Below are 13,587 nucleotides of genomic sequence, written 5' to 3'. Positions count from 1 at the left end.
TTTAATGTAAATACAAATCACCTGAAAAAATGAAGATCCTGAATATAAGCCTGAATGGCAGCCAAAGTCCTGTATTTTTCACACAAGTTCCCAGGAAATGCCATCTATTGACTACAATAGCATGAAGGTTTTGCGCAAACTTCCTCTATGAATGATATTCTTTTCTAAACTATAGACTATATACATAAGCCCTGATAGAATGGATGTTCTTAGTCAATGAGATATAGAGTACAAAACATCAAGGATCAATAGCAAAATGAAATAATTGATGGACAATTCATTATATTATTTTCAGACATAAGACAAACCGTCCCTATACCCCCTTAACTTACTCAGCCAGGTAATTTTAGTAATTGGGGATAGTGTAATCCATCAGTGTAAATATGTTTCTATAGTGCTTTCTAACACCTAAAAGCCTAAGAAGACAGAAATGGCAGGATTTCTACCATCCTTTCCATTCAAAGTGTATCCTTTAGGACTTTCACAAATACTTGGTCTGGTCCTCTGAAGAATCAGAGGTGTAGTACACAATGCATTCGGGAAATAATCTAATGACAGATAGTACCAGGACATTAATGATTAAACCTGCAGTCAGGCTAATTTCCACAACAAAGCCACAACTTAGATTCTATAAGGTATAAGTAATAGATGGAAATCTGTGAGTGAATTAAAATTCTAATGTGAATCAACTTAGTAGATAGTAGGGGGACAATGTATATCACAATGGAAACCAGTAAACAAGTTCTTATTGTATGTGTTAGAAATACAGAAAGAAACATAAAAGTAATTAAGAAATCTAGTAAGATTAAAAGATCAATTATAAACAAAACTATATAAAAGTATTATTTGAATCCCATAAACTACATAGTAAACATATGTGTATATATACATAAGGAGGAAGTAGACAAACCTTAATGTTTCATTCCTTAATGGTTATACAAATAGGAAGTAAAATAACACTAACTTGTTTCTCTTCAAATATGTAAAACTCCTTAGTTGTAGGCATATTAATAATACACCAGTCATTATGTTACATTTGATAAGTTTTGAAATGCAAAGCACTCATAAAGAGGCTGCTGCTCTCCAGAAGACACTTAAATTCATTTCTCAGTAATGTCACTATTACAAATAAAAAGAATGTGTAAATCTTTTGAAAATTTTCCATCATATTTGACTGAAAGCAACTTGAAACATTTTTATATTTCTACTCTGTCACATGTCAGCATATCCTTTTGAAACATGGCAAGATGGGCTATAGCTGAAATAAAAAGAATACAAATGAGAACCTATTCAGTAATTCATTCTTTTTAATAAACAAGACTCTTGACCACAGCCAAAACCATTTTTCCAAAGTGAAATCTCAAATAGTGCTAATCACATCTCAGTTCCGATACAGTGGCTCCTTATAATAGTCAACCATAAAACAACATCCTACAGAGATGTTGCCTTCCTCTTTTACACAGCCAAGAGAGATATATCCATGGATAAAGACACAGGAACAAACATAAATCACTTTATTAAGTATTTTAAAAGAATGACATTTCAAGTGCATAAATCCTAACTTTCACATGTTTCATCAACATAGGCGTCCTATCAAAGGCATGAAAACAACAGGATCATAATAAGAAACTCAGCATTTTAAGGGATGATCAATTATGTGCCTGGCACTAGGCTATGTGTATATATGAATAACTAATTTTAGTCTCACAACCTTGCAACAATACCCCCATCATACAGATGGGAAAATAAAGCTAGGAGTGGGTATATAAGTTAGGCTAATACTACATATATAATAGTGGTAGAGCCAGAATTTGAATCATCAAAGCAATTTGAATCACCAAGTCTACCTATAGCCTCTCTTTTACATCACATAAAATAGTAGACTGAATCCTAACCTAAAACATGGAATTCATCATTTGGGATATGCATTATATTATGTTCCTTTTCTTAAGGAATTAACTTTAATAGGGGCTCCTGACTGGCTCATTTGGTGGAGCATGCGACTATTGACCTTGGGGTTGAGAGTTAAAGCTTCACAGTGGGGTACAGGGATCACATAAAAATATAATCTTTTAGGGGTACCTGGGTGGCTCGGTGGGTTAAGCGTCCAACTTGAGCTCAGGTCACAATCTCACAGTTTGTGGGTTCGAGCCCCACCCTCAGCCTCTGTGCTATCAGTTCAGAGCCTGGAGCCTGCTTTAGATTCTGTGTCTCCCTCTCTCTCTACCCCTTCCCCACTCTTGCAGTTTCTCAAAAAATGAATAAACATTAAAAGCAATTTAAAACAAATAAAATCTTTAAAAAAAAAAAGGGTTAACCTTAATACAATGAATTAAGATGCTACTTTATTTTTTTTAATGTTTTTAAATTTTTTTAACGTTTATTTTTGAGACAGAGAGAGACAGAGCATGAGCAGGGGAGGGGCACAGAGAGAGGGAGACACAGAATCCGAAGCAGGCTCCAGGCTCTGAACTGTCAGCAGCCCGACACGGGGTTCAAACTCACAGACAGTGAGATCATGACCTGAGCTAAAGTCAGATGCTGAACTGACTGAGCCACCCAGGCGACTCTAAGATGCTACTTTAAAGAAAACTACTAAAATTTGTAAAAGTTTATGAATTCAGAACAACAGAAGACTGTGGCTCTGAGCCACAGTAACATTTAAAAAAAAATTTTTTTTTAACGTTTATTTATTTTTGAGACAGAGACAGACAGAGCATGAATGGGGGAGGGTCAGAAAGAGAGAGGGAGACACAGAATCTGAAACAGGCTCCAGGCTCTGCACTGTCAGCACAGAGCCCGACGCGAGGCTTGAACTCATGGACGTGAGATCATGACCTGGGCCCAAGTCGGACGCTCAACCGACTGAGCCACCCAGGCGCCCCTGAGCCACAGTAACATTTAAAAAACTTCATTTCAGTTATTGCATAGAATACAAATGACAATACGCTGGTGAACTGCTACTAATAAAAGAAGTGAGCAGAGTTATTGGAACTATGAATCCATGATAATCTATGTTATACAGTGCATATACAGACATTACCACCATCTTAATCATATCTAGAATTGTTGCAGTGTCTCGAACTCTTACTGTTCAGTTCAAACAAGAAAATGGAGAGGAAATACTAGTAATTTTAGGTAAGAATCTACTACCTGGTGAATGAGACCTGGTAAAGTGCTGAAGAAGATAAAAGGGAATGTCTTTGTATAGTAAAGACAATGAGTACAGACTTTTGAATAAATTTTATTGTACTGCAGGTAAGACAGTCAACATTTCACACCTGTAACACAGGAATCTTCAAAATGTGATTCTGGTGCAAAGCATATCACAAACACATGTCACAATTTATCAAAGCAGTTAATTTTCTATTTCTACTATACTGCATTAACACTTTACCTCTCAGTTCCTCAGTCAGGATCTAGGAAAAGGTGAAACTGAGAAAACAGAAAATGTAAAACATCTGTATTACTCTCTCACTCAAAAAAAAAAAAAAGTGTGTTCGGTGGATGTGGGGTGGGGAGGTGGGTAGTGAGGAGAAAAAAAGAAAAGGTCCTTCAGAGCCTCATTCAGAATCTACTCAAATTATTACATATAGTTTGAATGGCTTGTATATCTCTTATTTTCTAGTTCACAAACAGTAAGAAACAGCCAACAAATGGCTAATTCATCAAAGCAAGGAATTAAATATGACCCTCTTAAAGGCATCAGAAAGCAGACAGAGTTCACTCAAGGTAGGTACCCGTATCTCAGCTGCACTTGATGTGATCCTATGGACACAGACCAGTATAACATTATTTATTTCAACAAATGTATAAAGCAACTACATGTACTATGTTCTCTATAAACTGCAAAGATTATAGTATAAGGCAAATTCACTTAGCACTTAGAATATGCCATGAACACTGTACTAGTCTTAATTATCATTTAATGTTCACAGAATCTCTGTAAGGTAGGCACATTCAATTTCACAGATTTTAAAAACTGCCTTGGGAAGGGTTAAGAACATGTTCAAGATCACACAGCTGGCAAGTGGCAGAACAAATCTAGGTCTGTCTGAATCAAAGGCCCATGCACGCTCTAGTCTAGACTACTATCCTATGTTCATCATGGTGATCCTCTGTCATCAAGAAGTAAATCAAACTTAGCCACCTATTTAAAGGGTGAAGTACTATTTTTACACAGATTCCCATTTAAAAAAACTATTATTAAAGACAAACCTCTATTTATAATTAGTTCCAAGAATTGTAGACAACCATGTTTATATTATAATTTTTACCAGGAATTAGAAATGTGATGTGAGTAAACATTTTCTTTTTAAGGATGTCATTCATCTAATTAAATACAGTAAAAAAAATAGTTCTTGGACTTGTAACTAATTTGCTAATTTGTGCAAAGCCTAGAATCAATAGCTGGCTAACAGCTAATCAAATGAGTTAATAATGAAGGCAAAAAAAAAACCCACTCATATTTATATTTGATAATTGAAGAGCAATAATAATATAGGTAATAATACAATCTGTACAATTCAAAATGATGGAAATGTGCCTAGAATCATGCCTCATAATACATATTTAGGGATTTGAGTCACGTCATTTTTTGCTCACTGTTCTTCTCCAAACTGGACCGATCTCAGCATAAGCACAAATGTAACACCTGTCCTCACTGGAAATTTCCATGACAAATCTAAAAGGCACAGGCAATATGAATTATCAAGGTCTCCATTAGGACAAATGTGCAGGTACAAATTTTCACACACAAAAGTTCCAGTCAAAGGTGGAGAGGATATCCTACACGGTATGAACAAAGGAGACTTCTGTATGCATTTTTTTAAACCTCCAGACCATTATGGAATCAGCAGGGCTTCTACTCTCCTAACCCTCATTTTCTCATGAACCAAACTCCCTTCCCAGAAATACATCACTTTTATTTAGTTAATAGTGATAAATACTTATTTTAACTGCTATGAGCTGAAACTGACCTTGTCCAAATATGGAAAATAGTTTCTCTTTCCAAAACATGAAAACTGCTGACTCTGGCTTTAAATAAGCCAGAAAATGCAAACCTTGTCTAAAAAAGAACCAATCTTACAGCCAATTCCTGCTTTCTCAAATATCTCCTAATTACTCTCATGGACTTGTTTGCTCTACTTATTATAAAGTCCTGGTAATATCATCAATGCTCCATGAACATGTATTTTCTGAGCTTAATTTTATTTTTGATGTCTACCATGTTTTAGGCATGTGATATCAAAATATGAATATCATTAATGAATCGAAATATGTTTATTGGAAGCTTACTAGGATTTAGACACTGAACTAAAAGTACTTTGCAAGTAGTATTACATATAGTATTCATAAAATTCCTGTGCCTTTAGGTACTATCCAAATAGTATTTGTCCATCAATAAACAAGTGATTTTAATTTATTATATCTTTTAAGTATCTGAAAATTGCAAAACGCGTATCATCCCATTATACAGCTGATGAACCTGAAATCTAGAAAAGGTAGATAACCTGCTATGACACACAATTACACAGAGTACAAAATGGATTTAAGACTGGGACGCCTGGGTGGCTCAGTAGGTCAGGCATCTGACCCTTGATTTCAGTTCAGGTCCTGATCACACAGTTCTGAGTCTAAGCCCCACCTGGGGCTCTTGCACTGACAACTGAGAATCCTGCTTGGACTTCTCTCTCTCCCCCCACTCTCGGCCCATCCCCTACTCACGCTCTATTTGTCTTGCGTGTATGTTTTCTCTATGTCTCATATAAATAAACATTTTACGCAAAATGGATTTAGGACTGGTAAGAAATCTGTGTGACTCCAAAGTCCAAGCCCTTATCCACTGTCTCCAGGAACTCTCATGGTACTGAGTGACAAGCAATATAACACTACAATGTAATATGTAGGACACTGAATTTGTCCCAATTTGCCCAGGACTTGACAGGTTTTAACACTGAACTTCCTGCATCCTAGGACCCTTCAGTCTTGGGAAAACCAGGAGGGGTGGTTACTTTCATGATAGGTGTCTTATCAGTGGCATGGAAAAAAAATAAAATAGGAGTCTGTACAGAAAAAGGCAATCATTTTTTATGCCTTAATAGTATTGAAAGAGGCTAAACAGAGTGACAATTGAGTTGAGCATTACACAAACTGTAATAAACACCCTGGAGAAAGATGGCAAGAGTAGACTAGACACAAAGGCAATGTAAACAAACACATGCAAAAAAATCAACTGGCAGGCTCTAGGGTGGGCACCTAGACTGCAGATCTGAAAGGTGGAAACAGGGAAGTGCAAATGGAAAGGAAAACATCATCTAGGAAGGAACAGGATAAATCTTATAAAAAGAAATTAAGCATGAGGATGCGGTTTTAACTTCCACTTCCCTTCACAGTTCTACAGAGATAGACTTTAAAGAAATAAGAGCTTTCACTTTATGATTTAGCGATGAATATATGTGCCTTGGTAGGGGAATGCCAAGTGACTTATTATAAGCAGCAAAAGATCTCGCCTTTCTACAGTCATTCTCACAGTGCACTAGGCCCTTTCTGGCAACGATTACTGTGGATAGGGAGAACTAATGCTCTTTCTTAAGTAGAAGGGCATGTTTCAATCCTTCAGTAGGCAAGAGAGTTTCGCCCAGACCATATGCACTAAGGATGGGATAGAACCCAACGATGGAATATCCTTAAGCACTAAAAATGAGAGAGTGGGAGATGCGAACAGGCAGAGCACAGAGACCTTTTAGGGCAGTGAAAATACTCTGTATGATATTATAATGATGGATAATATGTCATCATACATTTATGTGTCCAAACTCATAGAAGTACACCACCAACAGTGGATCCTAAGGTAAACTATGAACTTAGGGTGATTATGGTGTTTCAATTTAGGTTCACGTTGGGTAAAAAATGTACCATTCTCGTGAGTGATGTTGATAATGTCTGGGAGCAGGAGCATATGAGGAATCTCTGTACAGCCCTGTAAATTGTCATAAATCTGAAACTGCTCTTAAAAACCAAAGTCTTAAAACAAACAAAGGAATGGGATAGTAACAAAGGCCAACATTAAAAGGAGGTAAAGAGGGGCACCTGGGTGGCTCAGTCAGTTAAGCATCCAACCTTGGCTCAGGTCATGATCTCACGGTTCATGAGTTTCAACCGCATCGGACGCTGAACTGTCAGATTCTCTCTCTCCCCCCACTCAAAACAAATAAACAAACATTTTGAAAAAGGAAGAAAAGGAATAGATACTTATCAGGCAAATAACACACGCACACACACATACACACCCACACTGCTTTCTCCATACCTAAAGTGAGAGAAATAGAGAATTGGCCAGTAATCTCACATTTATTTATTAGAAATCTGTGACTTGCCATTTGTTGAAAATCTGCTAGTTATTCACCATACCACTTTTTCTGGGCACTCAGTGTGACTCCATTTCTTAGCTTTCCTTGCAGGGAGGAATGGCCAAGTAAAAAAGTTCTGCTCAATGCAGTGTTAGCAAAAGCCATGATAACCACTCCCAGTATGGGCTTATAAAAACATCCTATGAAACTTGCCAGGACATTTCTCTCCTCACTCCTTGCCTGAATATGGACTCAGGGGACTTAGGAGGACAAAGCCAGGAAGAGGATAAAGAACTTGATTCCTTGAATGACCCAATGGAAAGCCACTTTATCGGGACTTAAGTACTGAACTATGCCACATGAGCAAGAAGTAGAAAGTATTTTAAGTCACTAAAAATTTAGACTTTACCTGTTACACTTTTCACTAGGCCCTGTGGGACCTCACTCACTGGGACTCTGAAAACATTATAATAAGCAAGTTTAAACCTTTCTGTCCTTCTACCCCATTAAATCATAAAAAGGGACTTACAACACACACACATATATATGTATATATACATAGCACAGGTGTGAAGAAGTTTGGATGCAAGGTAAATTTAAAAAAGAATAAAGCACATTTCTTAGAACAAAAGGTTCAGGGAAAATGAGAAGGAAATGAACATGGTCTTTTGAGAAAGAGGTGACTGAGAAACATCCAAGTATATCTGTTCACCTACATGATGAGAACACGAGTCATTAATTAATTGGGAAGATGCCACAAATACATACTGAACAAGAAGGAAAAAATGACTCCATAATATTGGAAAATGAATGGTCTTGGCAAAAAATACACTCTCAGTATTAACCAACTCACATTTCTACTGCGGCTATTTGGAAACAAAACTGTAAGAGGTATTTTTGCAAAGGACAAATACACAAGAAAGGTGAGAAGAGGCAAATTCTCTAATATAACTGGGACACCATAACAGGATGAGAACAAAGGGATCATTTTCTTTTACAGGACACTAGGATTACAAGTAAAAGTCCCTTTAGTCATGCAGTAAATACTCAAAAAGTTTTGCAAAGCTGAGAAAACAAGGGAAGAATTTTCTTTCTTGGAATTTGGGGGTGTTGATGAAGAACAATGCTTTTGATCAAAAGGAAGATGAGGGGAGAATATTTTACTTGTGAAATTGTCAGAAGGAATATGTGCTTAGGCTAAGAAGTTAACAAGAATTTATCTTTACATACTGCAGCATAAAAACAGTAGCCAAGGATTCCCACAATGAAAGCTTAAGAAAAAGGTTATAATTCAGGGCATATATCCTGAAAATTAATTATAAATGAAGAAGCCTAGTCATACAGAGTCTTACTTTAAATACCTGACCCAAGGAGGTATTCAAGATAATGCTATATCATATCTAATTATACTCCATTAAATGTTAGATTAGAGATCATCTTTTTTCTTCTTTAGGATTTTTAATTTCTCTCCAGCTTTTTTATACACACAAAAAGAAAACAATAGTCCAATGGCTACAACAAGAAAAGTATTAAGGCAAGAATAAACAAGAAGTGTAATGAAGCTGTTAAGAAAATCAACTCTAGAGCCAAAGAACTGGTTCAAATCCCAGCTGGGCCCACTTACTGGCTATGTTGAGCAAATGACTGAATTTCTCTAAACCAAGTTTTCCTTATATATACAACAGAAACAATAATAATACCGATCTAGCAGGGCAAAGAGCTTAGAAAAATATCTCAAAAATAATAAGTACTATGCATGTTTTATCTGCTTCTATTATCTTTTTCCTTATAACTGTCCTGGCTTTTCCACCAGGAAAACCAGGGTTCGGGGAAGGAAAAGGAAGTAACATTTACTGAACATGGAGGAAATGTCACATATAGTGATAGAGTGTCAGAAGTGCTGGCTGTTCCCCCAACCATTTCTTCTCCTTCCTGGAAACCCAGCTGTACCACATTGCCCAGCCTCTCTTATAGTAAGATCCACCCACATACAACTGAGTTCTGGCCAATGGAATGAAAGCAAAAGTTATATGGAGACCTGCAGGTCTGGGCAATTAACATTCTCCAAGTCTTCCTCCTTCCAAGGCTGAAGTGACCCTGCTGAAGATGACAGAAGTCTTGGAGGAATGCTGCCAAGATCATCCAGTTGGGGACTTAACAGGAATGACAGTATGTCATATTGGAGGAAGTACACTTTTCTGATTCATTTGTTACAGCTGTTAACCTCCCCAACCTAACAGAACTAAGCTCCATACCTATACTCTCAGGTTTAATCCCTATCATGATGGCTCGAAATAAATGTTATCAAAGTTTATAGCTAAGGAAACGAAAACTCCAAGAAGTTATGGAACTATCCTGTCCAATATCATGAATGTAATAAGTGGTAGGGCCACATCCAGGTTAATCTCCAAGGTTTTTGATCTTTCCACCCTCCACACAATACTGCAACATGGAAAATGTCTTTTTTTTCTCGCTCTTACTGATTTCCTCACTTTTTTAACCACTGGAACTTCATTCTTTAAATTTAAACTTTTTTTTTTTTTCATCTGTATATCCCATTTGGGAGATCCAGGATGACCCCTCTATTACATTCATCTCTTCTGCCTCATTCCATCCACATGTGTTCATGACCAGGAAACAATGCTCTTAACCCATCTGTTACAGGAGACACAGATTTCTAGCAGTTTTCCAACTGGCTACTGTATCAAAGATGGTGAATGGCAAAGCCAGAGATAAGAAAAGGTAAAAACTCCCAAACTATCAGTGATTTCCAAAGTGGGCTGTATTCACTGGAGTACATAAAAATATTAGAACTTCTGTCTCATAATTTTTGCCTTATTTATCCTTTAGTTTTATACACATTTTATAATATAAATATTATATGAATATAATAGTATATGTGTATAACTTATAAATAAATTTTAGTGAGTATGGTCAAATTTTCTTCTGCTAGTATATAATAAAAAATAAAGACCAGTAAGTCTAGGTAATAAATCCGGTCTCCCCCCTCAGATTTAAGATACTGTGTTACAGAAAATGAAAACAAGAAAACTTTCCACATCTGTGCATACAGACATCTCCCTGCTTACCAAATAAAATAAACTAATTCAATTAAAATCATATAAAAACATGTTTTCACAAACGATTAAATTCTTTAAATAAAAATCAAGATTAAAGCTAAAGTACATGATGTCAATGTGTCTGAGTATAATCAAGAAGAATCCAACAAGTTAAAACAATTATCAAATTTGGCATTATTTGGAACTATAAAGGAGTTTTCTTCTGAAAAGTATAGTCACTCAGGTTACCTTTATTTTTAAGAAATAAACTCAAGTAACAGATGTCCTGTGTACCTTTCAGAAGAAAAATTCCAGCCAAAAGATTTAGTGCTTACAGGGAAAATAATTAGAAAACCTACTTCTGAATAAAAAAAAGAAAAAAAAGAAAGTGAACTAGGCAAAATCAGTGGATGATATAAAAGCCAACGTTAAAAGGCTTGCTCTCTATTCACTCTTAATGTCCCACCAACATGAAATGACTAGAGAAAGAGGTGCTAGGCTGACTCAAGGAGACAAAGTCCCCAAAGTTAAAGGAACTAAAAGCTGTTTTCATAAAGACTGCAAAATAGAAAATCTGCCTCTGCTGAAATTTTCATGCATCTGACCTGCACCCTTAAACAGCAGGTCTTTTCCCTGATTAGTCTTACCCCCTAATTTAAAAAGGTCAGTTTCTCAATGCAGGTCACCTCCAACCTGGCAGAATCCACACTGAAAAATAATGAGGTTTACCATTACCATTCCTTCTCATCAATCCAGAGCAGCTGAAGTTGGTTTAAACAAACAAAAATCAGTAGCATTTTATAAGGTGGCGAAAACAATATTACCAAGAAATTTTTTTTTTTTAATCCTTAGCAACCTAACATTCCCACCCTGCATTGTGGACAGTCACCTAAGTCTTGAATGAAATCAAGGCAAAGAGAGCAAGAATAAAGTTATGGGAGAAACGTGACTTTTCTCATGAATGCCACAAAAAGCACCTCGAGGTGTCTGTATCCTTGACACAGTGTTCTTTTTCACTCACTTGAGCAGAGACAGAACAAACTTGTTCATCAGCCCGAATGTAAATGCTTCTGCGTGGACCTGCCTGCTGCAAATCTACCCCACTCCTTAAAGGACATAAACCGTAGATCTCAAAATACAAAAATAAGAGCACATTCCAAATTATTCCTCTGAGTGACTAAACAAATCAATTACATGGAATTATTCCTTAAAATATCAAGCTCCCATCACAAGAAACTGCAGACTCTTCCCGTGCAATCAAAAGACAGTTATTCCGACAAACATGTCCCCGCCCCTATGTTGATTTCAGCAGGAAAACTAGAAAAAGTTCCAGGAGCTTTCCTTCCAGGAGCTCCTCCTTGCAAACAAACCTCCAACGCACCCCAAGATCCACCACCCCACCTCCACGCAGACCACCCACCCAGAGTGATCAGTCACAATGATTCGCCCTACACTACCTCCGCAAGCCTTTCCGCTGCAAATCTGGAGACCCCAGCCAGCAGCAACCAACCTCCTTAGCTCCTTCGCTTTGCGCGAAGCTGCCTCCTTGCTGGGGATCCGCTGTGCTGCAAGAATGTTCCCATGCATCAGACTCCTTGACTGGCTCGCGTCCTCTTACCCCCAACTCCACACCTTTAGTAAGTAACAATGTATACACAAGCACAAAGAGAAAATGCACACAGGTTTTGAGCCCTCTGCTCCGTGCCAGAAGCAGAGTGCGGGTTGGTGTCCGTGGGGTGCCCGGCGCACATCTCATGGACGTCTGGGTCGAAGGAGCAGACGAGGCGGTAGTCTTTGCCATTGCAAAGAAACTGCAAATCCCCCTGAAATTGGTGGAAATTTTCACGCCACCCCGACAAGCTCCCTGGGCAGAGCCTGGGTATACCACGTAACGTGTCACAAGAGCGGGGACCCGGACGGAGTGATTCGCCGCTATACCCCCCGCGCTCAGACAGAGCCTGGCACAGAGTGGGCGCCTCCAAAGTCCATGTCTGTTCCGCCAGGGCTCCCTCCACCACGGCTACCGACCCCCTGTTCTCCTGAGTCCTAAATCGCCTCAAATAACAGCCCAAGTTCGCCTTTCTCTACCGTGGGCTGCACAGCCGGGCAATCGGAGCCCGGAGTATCAACATCGGAAGGAAACTCTCGCCAAGAACCGCGCGCCGGGAGCGAGGGCGCACGGAGAAGGGGCAACAGCGTGAACCAGTTGAAGGAGCGGATTCTAACGATTCCCCAAGCATTATGCGGTCTAGGCTACTTGTTCTCTAGCTGCCCGGCAGAGCAACAAACTTATTTTCTGACTAAAAAGGGTCGCCGTGGGGTGAAGGTGGCGCCGTCGGTGCCCTGCCTACTCCCGGCTTCAGGGCGCTCAGTTCCGGCTGCGCCCCGCCCGCAGGGCTGCCCGGCTCAGGGCAGTACGGCCCTCAGCCCCTGCCCAGCCCTGCAGGAGTGGGAGCCCCAGGGAGCCCCTCTACACTCGGCAGCCTCCGAGGACCATGCCCTTTCCCCAAAATCCGCGAGCCGGAAAGCCCCGGGGCAGCAGGCGCCCAGGCTGGAGCGGACCCTGCCTGCTCGCGCCTCACTTACCCTCAGCACCTGAGCGCGGCGCCCACTACAGCCTCCGGCGCGACGCGGGCACAGCCCGAGGGTCCCGCTGTAGTGGCGAAGCTTCCTACTTGCGACCAATCCTGATGTTGAACCCGGTGCTCTGTCTGGTGCCGCGCTCCGCTCCCTCCCAGCGCTCGCGGCGCCTCCAAAAACCTGGCGCGGCGGAGTTCAGGCAGCCGGCTCCCCAGCCTCGAGGAGGCGGAGACGCGTGGAGAAGAGGAGAGACGCTGGGGGGCGGGGGGAGCCGGCGCGCAGCCGGGCTGAGCATGCGCAGCGCGCGGCCCGAGGAGGCGCAAGCCCGGGTGCAGCAGCACCTGCCCGCCCCTGGCCGGGAGACGAGACTCCCAGCCCCTGCGCGCAAATCCGCGAAAGGGTGCCTCACCTGAACTCGAAACACCTGAAGACAATTAACCCGGTTCCGGTGCAGGAGTGTGAAGGATGTCCTGCTGAGCGATGGGGAATTACAGCCGCGATGCCTCCTTCCTTGGCTACCCTAGTATAGGGGCACAAGGAGGCGCGACCTGCGCGGTACACAAACCCCGGGCCTCCCGCAGACCGGGAATTCGTGG

The 13,587-nt window shown here is 40.1% G+C and overlaps 1 protein-coding gene across 2 annotated transcripts in view; it reads right to left on the bottom strand.

The window, feature by feature from the left end:
- Window positions 1–13,184, bottom strand: part of CNTN4 (contactin 4) — an 893,585-nt gene extending 880,401 nt beyond the window's left edge. For both annotated transcript variants that reach the window (XM_042929999.1, XM_042929997.1), the window contains exon 1: window positions 12,998–13,184. The gene's annotated coding sequence lies outside the window, so the exon portion shown is untranslated. The remainder of the gene's footprint in view (window positions 1–12,997) is intronic.
- Window positions 13,185–13,587: the final 403 nt, after the last annotated feature.

Source organism: Panthera leo, chromosome A2, assembly GCF_018350215.1.
Source record: "Panthera leo isolate Ple1 chromosome A2, P.leo_Ple1_pat1.1, whole genome shotgun sequence".
NCBI classification, from domain to species: Eukaryota; Metazoa; Chordata; class Mammalia; order Carnivora; family Felidae; genus Panthera; species Panthera leo.
The sequence above is the reverse complement of the archived record's forward strand: the minus strand, read 5'-3'. Positions and strand labels throughout refer to the sequence as shown.